The 12282-nt window shown below is 43.1% G+C and overlaps 1 protein-coding gene across 4 annotated transcripts in view; it reads left to right on the top strand.

The window, feature by feature from the left end:
• Nucleotides 1–12282, top strand: part of Disp1 (dispatched RND transporter family member 1) — a 135274-nt gene that overhangs the window by 40564 nt on the left and 82428 nt on the right. For 2 of the 4 annotated variants that reach the window (NM_001278218.1, NM_026866.3), the window contains one exon: nt 7351–7478. The exons of the other annotated variants lie outside the window; for them this stretch is intronic. The gene's annotated coding sequence lies outside the window, so the exon portion shown is untranslated. The remainder of the gene's footprint in view (nt 1–7350; nt 7479–12282) is intronic. 4 annotated transcript variants of the gene reach the window in all.

Genomic DNA, 12282 nt, shown 5'->3' with positions numbered 1-12282 from the left:
TGCCCTCCATGTTACACAGTAGGTCTCTTTCCCTGTGCCCTCCATGTTACACAGTAGGTCTCCTTCCCTGTGCCCCCATGTTACACAGTAGGTTTCCTTCCCTGTGCCCTCCATGTTATACAGTAGGTCTCCTTCCCTGTGCCCCCATGTTACACAGTAGGTCTCCTTCCCCTCTACCCCCATGTTACACAGTAGGTCTCCTCCCCCTGTGCCCTCCATGTTATACAGTAGGTCTCCTTCCCCTCTATGCCCATGTTACACAGTAGGTCTCCTCCCCCTGTGCCCTCCATGTTATACAGTAGCCCCCTCACCCCCCACCCCCCGTGTCCTCCAGGTTGACAGTTGAGGACAGCCAAGTGTTGATGCCTTGGAAGGAACTTACTGTTTTGGTTTTTTTTCCCCCTCTGTCTTCAGAAAATGTGGTCTGTTTTTCCCTGATGTAATTAAAACTTCACTTTGTGCTCATAAGCTCATACTTTATTCTTAGAAGTGTGCTTTTGAAGTGGTCTTTACTGGTTTCAGTCTGGTTTATTTACCTCAGGTGTGCCAGTTGTCGTTGTGGTTTCTAGTACTAGTTCTGAAGGTGAGTTTCTCATACTATCAGGCAAGTAAGGAAGGCTGTTGCATGGCATAACTGGGAATTATTTTTGTTTAAAAGAAAATTTTCTTCACTGTGGCTTTTTTTTTAAACCCAGGAGGACATATTTGTTTTAGTCTTTTCTCTCCAATCTTATGAGGGAATGGATCTTTTAAAGCTGAATAGGAAGACCATAACCTTCTAAACATCTAGTCTTAAAGGCTTTTGTTGTTTAATAAACAAACAAACAAACAAACAAAAAAAAAAACAACCAAAAAAAAACCTGAGCTGGCAATTTATATAAATAGTCTTTTGTTTTAGAGTAAACTTGAGAGCCAAGTTCTTTGTACTCAAGCCTTTGAAGTGTAGACATTTGGAGCTAACTCTGCTCTATGGGACAAGGTGTTACTGTCATGCTGGACGTCCCCACTCCCTGTTTTGGTTTGTTTCTGTAAGCGCACATTGTTGAGACACTGGCTCTGTATTGCTGACTGACTCTCACACTCTGCCCTGACAGCACTATCTACTGGCTGTAGTTCCTAACCCTTCTTTGCACTTTTAGCCAGATACCATTCTGTTTTCACCCTTAACTCTGTCGCTGTCCCCGTTGGTTTACAACACAGGAGAGGGGTGGAAAGGCACTGCATTTGCTGTGGCCACCGAGGTTCAGGGTTGACCTCAGAGGGAGCTGTCTTTGTCAGTTAAAGTGAAAACCACTGTTCGTTCTGCATTTCCAGTCACAAGTGCAGCAGAGTATTTATTTTAAAGGTACAAAACAAACTTTATGTTTACTCAAATTCTGGAAGGCCAGGCTGAGTTAGAAAGCATCACGGGGCAGAGCCCTGTGTTGGCCTGCAATGGAAGAGGCCGGTTCTCATTTCACAGTTGTATCCCTAGGTAGAGCAGAGTTGGCACATAGTAGGAGTGCAGCAAAGGGCTGTGCAGCGAAGGAATGGATCTCAGGAGCTTTGGTGTGACTTTTCTTCTATTATTTTTTTTTAAATTAAAAATGGATTCTTCTTTCATACAATTGATTGTTCATTTCATAGATGCAGGAGCTTAATCAGGAGACGGACTCTCTGGGACAGTGGCAGAGGCCCAGAGTATTTTATATCCATTTATCACTTTCTGTATCTTTGAAAGGACTGATTCTCAAGCTATACAATAGTTGCAATTAAGTCAAACACAATAATGTGAAATTTTATATGTACTGCTACAGTGGCTTGACCATTTATAGTTGTTATTTGCATATTCATTGTCTGTAGTCAGGCAATTATCGTGTTCTCATGGAGGTACTTGAACAGTTGCTTTCGTGAGCTAATTTTGTTCCTTTTATGTTGGTCTTTTAAAACTTGCTGATAACTTCTCTGCTGAGGGCTACCATGACTTCATTTATTGGACAGAGTGTAGTGTCACTGACTTGAGTGTGAAGGGACTTCAGAAACTGTCTTCCTGAAGGAGTTCATTATTTAGAGAAAGAAATGGGCCTCTGAGCATTCAAGTAACTTGTCAATGTCTCATCAATAGTGGGTGGCAAAGCTGGAAGAAGAGCCTGGGTTTTATGGTCTCTGGTGCAGTGTATTTCATTGTGAATAATTTACCTCTAAGAGGCAGATAAAATAAGACGTCAGAGTTTTGGTGCAGGGTTGTCTAGGCAGTGATAGGTGATAGAATATAGGGCAATCGGGGCAGGCTTACAAATCAGTTACAGCGGGCTTTTCTTTCCTCCCAAGTGCTAGCTCTCTATGCCTGTTCAAGAGGGGATAGTGAGAAGATGGCCTAAGGAGAGGAGGAGTCGGGATGGCACACGCCTGACAGGTCTGGGCTGCTCTCAGGGCAGGAGGAATGATATGGAGAGAGCCATGCTGTGTGTCTGTACCATGTGATTCCTAGTGGGGACTGTCCACACTGGGTTAACTCTGCTGTTGTGGATTGAAGGAGGCACAGCCAGGAAGGAAATATTACTTCTTGAAAGAAGAACAAAGCCTAGCATACGTGTGTGTGTGTGTGTGTGTGTGTGTGTGTGTGTGTGTGTATTATGCATGTATGCATATCTACATGTGGGTTTAAAGATTGTATTTGTATTGATTAAATGAGCCCAGAGGGCATTTAGGAGATACTTGATAACTGCATCATTTAATGTTACATCCATGTATTATTTTTATTAAACATAACGGAAATAAATGAAAATCCATTCATAGAATTTTATCTTATTTTATTAATCATTTTATTCGTTTACATTTCAAATGGTATCCCCTTCCCCGTTACCCCTCTACCAACCCCCAATCCCATCCCCCCCTCACTCCCCTCTAGTCATAGAATTTTAGACTTAAGAACTTTTTAATTTTTAGGTTTTATAGAAAGGTCTCGTTCTGTGTCCCAGGCTGGCTTTCCTTGCATCCTCCTGCCTCAGGTTTTCATGTGTTAGGACTGAAAGTGTCTCTCCCTCACCCCCACCCCAACAGCTTGTTTATCATAGCTTAAAGACTGAGCTTAAAACAGTGATGGCAGATGATATATTTTCTATAGAAAAATCAAACACTCCATCCTCTGGGTCACTGTGCCCGGCATTTCTGACACACTGATGTCCTCTGGACGCCGAGTTCCAGATTTGCTCTCTGAAGTTGAAAGTATGCAAACACCTATAGGTTTGATTCTCTTTCTTTAAAATGTGTTTCATATTTTCTCAGAAATCTCATATGTTTAGCAGTAAACAGATCAAAGTTGTTGTATTCATCAAATTTTTGTACACATATTTCCATACAAAGTCAGGGCTAATAAATTCCCATAATGTCTCGGATTGACTTGAAACTGGAACCATTTTTCTGCTAGAAATGGCTGGCTAGTGCACTTTCTATGTGGATTTTCTAAGTCTCGAGTCTCTTGAGCCTTTAATAACTTAGAAGTGAGGATAAATACTCTTGTACTTTTCCAGCACTGGAGATCCTTGGCCCCATGAAGTCGCTTGTTTAATTTAAATTGTAGATACTAATAAAAGAAAAATATTTTGGGGTATAAATATTGACTGGGAGCATGTTAGTCACAGGTTTCACATAGCACCAACAAAGCTGTTTTCACAGAAAAATTAAAACTAGGCAATTTAAAAACTGAGGAAAACACAAGTGATAATTTGTGCTTGGGGTGAGAAAACAAAATACTGTTTCTTTCCTGGATAAGGCATGTGTTTCATAATTAGCTCCTTATAAGCTGTTATTTTTCACTACAGTAGCATCAACCAGGTCCTGCAATTAAACGCTACATTAAAATTTTACTTCTGGTTTTTATTTTGTGTGTACATGATGTGTATGTGGGAGGTGGTATACATACCATACTGTCCACGTGGAGGTCAGAGGGCAACTTCAATGGAGTCAGCTGTCTTCCACCTTTACGTGGTCCACAGTTCAACCTAGGTCAGTCACCAGGCTTGCACAGCAGCTTCGAGGCCCTCTGAATCTTTCCTGGCTTTTAAATGGATTTGATCAAGTTAACTCCGTGAGGAATCCTGACCACCCGTCTCTGCATGGCTACTGCTGAGTTTTAATAGAAAACTGGGTTACCCCGGATGCCTGCTGCTGTGATGCTGGTGAGGGGAGCACAGAGCCTGGGGATCCTGGCTGTGATCAGCACAGCTGCTAGATCACCTAGCATGTTGGGCCTTGCATCACAGGGGCCGTAATTTCTGCCTGTAAAATGGTATCCTCATTTAAGACTGAATGTGCACTTGCATGTTTCTGCATATACCTTAAGGATATTAACCTTAAAATGCGCTGTGAATGATTTTGACAGTTTTCTCTTTTTCTTTCTGTGGTAGAGCAAAGGAAAGTGGTTAGTACCTTTCTGACACCCGATGGGGCAAATATTAATTTAATTAGAAATAGCTCCTACAAACATTTCCTAGAGGCCTGCTAAAAGCCTGCATGATTCTTGCTTTTGACCTGTTTTGTTGTTTTGTGGAGATGGAGTATATCCTAGACTGGCTTTGCACTCACGGTGATCCTCCTGCCTCAGCTGAGCGTACCAAGTGTGTGCCTCTATGCTTGGCAGGCCCTTGCCAACAAGATTGCTTCTGGCTACTAAATCTTAGGACTTGTTTATGATTTAAATGTCTTTCTAGAAAAAAAAAAGTGAAAACAGCCGGGGAAATTCCAGAAATGACAGGTGAAAGACATCTTCAGATGGATAACAGGATATTGATCATACCTGTTCCTTTGGGTTGTCGTGAGAAAGGGTATAATCTATTTAAAGTCTTAGTATAGTGTCTGACACAGAGCAAATATTTAATGTTTTTGTGTGTGAGGTGTATCTGTGTTATTATATTTTCACAGGTGCACACATACTATGGCACATTTGTGTATGATGTGTGTGTGTGTGTGCGCATCTGTGTTTGTATATTTCCACATGTGTATGCACACTATTGCACATTAGTGTATGTTGTGTATTTATGTGTGGGGGTGTGTTTTGTGTTTGTATATTTGCACATGTGCACACACATTATGGTACTTTTATGTATGTGTGAGGTGTGTCTGTGTTTGTAAATTTGCACTTGTGCACACACACTACAGCATACCCGGTGGTCAGGGAACAACTTTGGCATTCGTCCTGATTTTCACCTTGTTTGAAATGGAGTCTTTTTGATGTTTGCCCCCTCCGCTGATCCTTTTTGCCTGTTAACTGCCACATATGTTTTTCTTCTGTAAACATGAGATCATTTTATAATACCAGTGTTTTCACCAGCAGAGTGAATGTCTAGAAGAGTGAGCCGGTAACAAGAAGGTTGGCCGTGCTCTAAATGGATGTCATTGTTTCGGACTGTTACTCACTACTGAGCTGGTCAGTGGTATCCATGCCCTACTTCCATAGAATACTTAATCAGTAACCCAAATCTGTTGTTCTTCGTCCTTTAATGGGGTTAAACAGTCCTTGCACAGGGTGTGCCATACCCGAGGCTCCAGACTGTTACGTGGTCTGTGATCTCGTAGTCATTGGCTCACTTAGGAAGACCCTGCCTTTCTCTCACTTCCCGTTCTGGGGTTTGTATTCCTGCAGTCGGAGAAAAGGAGAGTCCTTTAGTCTGGGCTTTAAAAATAGTTCTACAAAGAACAAAACCCAATTCTATTGGTCATATTTAGAGAATGTCAAGGACTTTGTGGACTCACTGTCTTAAAGTACTTGCTTAAAAATGGAAGCCAGAGGTCTACCTGTTGATCTGTGCTAAGAGTTTCTGGGCAGCCTAAGCTACATAGTGAGAACCTGCTTGGCCGGGCGTGGTGGCGCACACCTTTGATCCCAGCACTCAGGAGGCAGAGGCAGGCGGATTTCTGAGTTTGAGGCCAGCCTGGTCTACAAAGTGAGTTCCAGGACAGCCAGGGCTACACATCGAAACCCTGTCTTGAACCACCCCCCCCCCCCATAAAAAAGAACCTGCTTCAAATGACTCAGACAACCCCACAGCTCCCCTACCCCAGCCTCACCTCCCCAACCAAAGTGTAAGCAGGAAGAAATACCCCACCTGTGGTTGATACAGAAATATGGCAAGTTAGAGGCCATCTGGAGCTACAGAACAAACCCTGTGTGGGGTGGGGTCGTGTGCGTGTGCGTGTGCGTGTGCGTGTGTGTGTGTGTCTCAGGGGAACCCATAGGCGAAGGCTTCCTTAGATCTTAGCTTTTATCACTGTATTAGTCAGGGTTCTCTAGAGTCACAGAACTTATGGACAGTCTCTAGATAGTAAAGGAATTTATTGATGACTTACAATTCCCAATTGTAAGCCCAATTCCCAACAGTTGTTCAGTCGCAGCTGTGAATGGAAGTCCAAGGATCTAGCAGTTACTCAGTCTTACGCAGCAAGCAGGCGAAGGAGCAAGAGCTAGAGCTAGACTCCCTTCTTCCAATGGCCTTATATTGTCTCCAGCAGAAGGTGTAGCCCACATTAAAGGTGTGTTCCTTAAACTCGGAGATTCAATCTTCTGGAATCCATAGCCACTATGGCTCAAGATCTTCAATCCAAGATCCAGATAAGGATCTCCAAGCCTCCAGATAAGGGTCACTGGTGAGCCTTCCAATTCCGGATTGTAGTTCATTCCAAATATTGTCAAGTTGACAACCAGGAATAGCCACTACAATCACTAATGCCCTGTTGATGGAGACTTGCTTCTTTATTTCCTTCTCTTCCGTCTCTCCTTCCACCTCAACCCTTTTTCTTTTTGGCTAAATAAAGAATGCTGCAACACATATCCTTAAATTTTTTTTTATTTATTTTATTTATATGAGTGAACTGTAGCTGTCTTCAGACACACCAGAAGAGGGCATCAGATCCCATTACAGATGGTTGTGAGCCACCATGTGGTTGCTGGGAGTTGAACTCAGGACCTCTGGAAGAGCAGTGAGTGCTCCTAACTGCTGAGCCATCTCTCCAGCCCCTTGTATATCCTTGTATACACTATTTTAATGAGGTTTTAGGTTTAGCCATGGAGTAAACTCCTGTGGCAATGGGTTTTTAGATGAAGGATTTTAAAAGGTACATTGAAGTTTGTTGGTAGCTGTAACTGTCCTTCAGAGAGGCCTCCCAGTACTCTCAGGTACAAGTACATTTTTTTTCAGGTTTGCGGGCACCAGCTACCTGCATCCCAGTGTTAGGATTAGAACAAAGTTTTGTTTTGAGTAAGCTATTGTGACTGTGTTACTAACTTTGTAAGTTGTTTGTTCACATTCTCTGGCATGTTTGGTTGCCTAGCAGGACTTACCTGCTTCTAACCAGCAGTCTTGTGATTCCTAGGTTGCCTCGAGCTTCAGTGACTGCAGAAGACTCCAGACTGAGGGTCTGTAGAGATGAGCTGTGCTCTGAGATTGGCAGTAAGGTGAATCATGTGACCCTCCCAGCCAAGGTGTCTATCCATGCGGAAGGTAGGGGTTGATCACTCGACACATTGTGGCAAAAAAAAAATTATAGAAACACAGTGTTACTGTTATATAATTAGCTTACTTTTGAGAGCAACTTTCAAATGTCTTTTCTAATTCTTTAAATACAGGTCTCACTTTGTATCTCTGGCTAGGCTGGAGCTCTCTATATGGACCAGGCTGTCCTTGAGCTCATAGAAATCCTCCTGCTTCTGCTTCCTGAGTTCTGAGATTAAAGGCCTGAGCTACCATCCTCAGCCTCTTAAACAGATCCCCGAGGCAGCTTCTGTAATCGTAGTTCATTTAGAGAAACTCAGGGTCTGCTTTTTAGTGTTAATGATACGGTTTTGTGTGTAGAGACGTTAGGCGTACATCCTTGGGTTGGGCACATAAAGGGAGCACATTCGTTAATCACTCACTGCGCAGCTCCTGTGTGTGCTTGCCTCCCCTCTCCTCTTGGACAGTCAGTCTGCCCTGTGGTAGATTTGCGGCTCTGGGATTTTACCTTAAACTGATATGTGCCTTGTTGGGAAGGACTTCTAAATCCGAATTAGTACAGTGTCTGCTTTAAAACTTTACTTAGTCCTCTTCTCTGGCAGTGAGACAGTAGGACACCCAGTAGGCTATTTGGCTGTTTATGGCTGGAGTGGACTGGTTCTACTCCTCCTCCTCTATTACTGCTATGTCCTCTTCTCTTCCTCTTCCTCTTCCCCCTCCTCCTCTAATTTCTCTTTTTCTCCTCCTCCTCCTCTTTATCTTCTTCTTTCTTGATCTATCACAGGAAATGTGTTGAGTCGTTTAACCCTCCAGATGCCTGTTTATCAGACCTGGGTATGTTCCGTGTTGATGGGCAAGTCGGGGGTCAGTGCTGTGCGGTGAGGGGATGGCAGAGATGACGTGAGGGAGCCTTGTTTGAAATTCAGAAACCTTGTGTAATAGTCTGAAGATTTGATAAAGAAATGTCAGTGGAATAATATACCTGTCTTTGTATATTATGAAAAATGTTTTAAACTTTAAGAAAAAATACATTTATTTTGAAACCAGGCCCTTCTGTCTCACTTGGCTGGCCTTGAACTCTTGTCTCAGGTAGTCCTTCCTCAGTCTCTGGCATAGGTGACCTATAGCCATGGACTAGTGTGCCAGGCCAAAGTAATTCTCCAAGTTCTAAAACTTACAAGAGATTAAAAACAAGTTAGTTATTTTCCAGTGTTGGTAGAAATAAAAATGTTACTTACATTGTTAAAAACTAGATTGATAACAAGAGATCAATTATTAACAAGCAAAAAGACAGTTTCTTTGGGGCTGGATCAATGACCCAGCAATTAAGAACACTGCCTGCTCTTCCAGAGGACCCAGGTTCAAGTCCTAGCACCTACTCTGCAGCTCACAAGTGTCTGTAACTCCAGTTTCAGGGAGTTAGGTGCTCTCTTTTGACCTTGTCAGACACCAAGTGTGAAGTGGTGTACCAACATGTGTGGAGGCAGAAAATAAAATAAAAATGTAAAGCTGCAATTCCCAAGCCGGACATACATATTGCTATCACACACAGAAGAGCATTGGAAAGCTGGAGCAGGACCGTCCCAAGTTTTGATGCTCCGTGGACTTTCTGCAAGTTTAAGGCTTGCCCTGCAAGATGAGACCCTGCCCTCCAAAACAGAAGAAAAGGGGATTTCATTTCCTTAATAAATCACAGGAAAACACCCTTCTCTTAGGAGTTTTTAGGACTGCAGGATGTTATAATGCTCTTGGTGAAGGGTTGCTGAGGCAAACATGGCCAGCCTGCAGGTATTGGGAGCTGATATCCAAGAAAACAGCTTGAAGAGATATAATATTCAAGGAAATTAGAATAAAGAAGCAAAAAGTCACACAAAAGTCATCACCATGCAGGCAATTCTTGTCTGAGAATTTTCCTAAATATAAAAAAAAACCCTGGAAGCAATCTGAAAATTCAGTCATAGTAGTGATATTTGAAACTATGAGTTTTTGAAACTGTATCTGTACAGTACAATGTTAGAAACATTTTTGTTTGTATTTATAAAGCTCACCTTGTGTGGTTGTTTTGATGGTGGTAGAGCAAGAGGGCATTGTGATTTGTTGGAAAGAGGAGCAGCTTAGACCAGGAGTGTATATAGTAAGACGCCGAGGGGAGCCTTGCACTGTAGCTGTCGGGCCTGTGTGGTTCAGCTTCCCTTCAGGGTTAATGGGCTTCTGTGGTCAGAAAGCCAGTGACCGTTGTTTACTTAAATGAAGTAATAATTTGAAGCTCTTCTGTAGAAGGAAGTCTTTATTTCTGTGATACTGTACGAGATGCAGATTACTTATTAAAGGAGGGAGCTTTGTTTAGTTCACACTTGGGAGGCTCAGGGGCATAGCTCAGTTCCTGGCTGTGTAGTGTGGTTTGTAGAGTGGCAGAAGTATGATCAGAGGCAAGTGGGCACATCCCAAGCTGGCATGAGGGAGACAGGAGAAGCCAGTACCCATCCTACACAGGGTCTCACTGTGTAGCATTGGGTGATATGAAACTCAGTATATAGAACAGGCTGACCTTGGATGCACAGAGATGGGCCAGGGCGACTGTGCTGGCTTGAGGAGAAAAATACAGCAAGTTAAAAAAACATCCAGGTGGTCGCAGGAGAGCTGCCAAGGTGTTTCAGTAGAACTACCTATGGTTCTAGTGATGTAAGTATCTCCTACTAAGCCCTCCCTCTTAAATCCCACAGTACTTCTCAGCACCCCAAGCCTGGGTGTCAAAGCTCTAATCACAATGGACCCTCAAGTCGTAGTGTAGCTATATACATAGCTCTTCATGAACTTCACAGTAAAACCGAGCAAAACTATACACACATACGTGTCTGTGTTTATCTGTGTATTTCTATGTACGTGTATATATTAGACAGGTTCAGTGGATAATGAAGGTGCTTGCTGTCTAAGCATGAGGATCTGAGCTTGGGTGCAGCACCCTTGTTAAAGCTGGGTGTGGCAGTTACTTCTGTAACTCAAGTACTGGGACTACATTTGGGCAGAGATGGGAGGGTCCTGAGGCTCACTGGTCAGCCAATCTAGCCATACAAGAGAGCTCCAGGGTCAATGACCTTTAGTCCCAGTACTCTGTGACGTTGAGGCCATCCTAATCTACATAATGACCACCCAGGGCCCTACCCCAACAAACAAACAAAAATGGAGAGTAATAGAAGAAGACATGTGATGTTGACCTTTGCCCCCATTCTTGTACACATGGGCAGGCACAACTGCCAACATATATACATAACTCCCATGTGTGCAACACACACACACACACACACACACACACACACACACACACACACCATGGATAAAATAGTTTGTAGCTTTGTTATTTCCACTTTTAAATACCAAGCCATTTGATATTGAGCAGTAGGAGATGGGCATTTAGTATTCTCAGATACTGGACATTCAGCTCACATGTCTGTGTTTACAACACTGCTACTGAATTTGAACGTGCATGTGAACTCTCTGAGGGTCATTTTTAGAAGCAGATTCAGGAGGAGAATGTCTGAAGAGGGGCCTGAGAATGGCAGACACACTGTGACAAGGGTTTAAGGAGCCCTTTATAGTTTGCTCTCTAGCTGTGAACTCAGTTCTTTCACTTAGGAAATGCATGATTGTTAGAGCCATCACTTGCACTCACTGTGCGTGTTGCCCCTCAAAGGTTAGCTGTTGAAGTCACCCCTGCTAGCAGCGTGTTAAAATCCCTTCCCCAGGGAAGACAAAAAGCAGTCTACCCTTCCTCCCAAGGTCTCCGGGGAAAAGATTCTGTCCAGGTTCACTGGGGGAACTGATGAGCTAGCTGCTTGGGCTTCCTTATAGAGCCTAGGTGAGGGGTGTTACCCAGCAGGGCGCAGGCCTTGCCTGTAGCTCCACAAATGGACACCTCGCCAATCTTTCCCAGCCTCTGTATATGGCCACACGATAGGAATAGCTTCGTAGTCAGAAGAGAATCTCCCACACTGCATCTCTATGCTAGTAAGGCTTAAACCACTGACCAGCCCATCCAGGAAGATCTTTGCAAAGGGACACAGAAGAACTCCCCAAGATAGCAGTTGCTTGTCTTAGAGGACAGCCGCTCACGACAAGTAGTTACTTAATACATGAAAACAACCTGTGACAGTTAGTGGGTAGAATTGAAATCAAATATTATACTTTAGTAAAGCAGCTGGAATGAGCCTCTGTGCATTAGTCGTGTGTGTGTGTGTGTGTGTGTGTGTGTGTTCGACAAGCCCCTAAAACCAATTACTTATATAAACTAACATCAGAACTCAGCCTGTGATATCCTGTATCACTCTGAGTTGAGTGTGGCTAAAGCATGGGCAATGGACTGCTCTTAGTAGAGTAACACGTAATTAATACCAAAGTAATTTCAGTGGTGGCTTTTCAACAACTGCCTAATAGTTTAGAATGCTTTAAAATACTTCTATTTTGTTGTCCTCTTTACACTTTAATTTGTGTGTGTGCACATGTGTGCCCCAGAATAGCATGTGTTTATACTCTTTATCAGTGACAGCACTGAAAGATGGCTTTCTTTTGAAAATATTTTTCTTGATTCTCTAGGATTTCATACATGTATCCACTGAAATTTGATCATACCTACTCCCATTTCTTCCTTCCAGTTCCCTAATCTACCCCCTTCATGTTCTTGCCTTCTTCCTTTTTATAACCCACCCATGACTTTCTTTTGAAATAAGATATTGAGAGCAGATGTTACAGTCCTGCCACGCTGACTAAATACAAGTCTCAGGATGTTCCCACGGTGCCCGATGCTTGGAAGTTTTAT

Source organism: Mus musculus, chromosome 1 (assembly GCF_000001635.26).
Source record: "Mus musculus strain C57BL/6J chromosome 1, GRCm38.p6 C57BL/6J".
In the NCBI taxonomy this organism is placed as follows: Eukaryota; Metazoa; Chordata; class Mammalia; order Rodentia; family Muridae; genus Mus; species Mus musculus.
The sequence above is the reverse complement of the archived record's forward strand: the minus strand, read 5'-3'. Positions and strand labels throughout refer to the sequence as shown.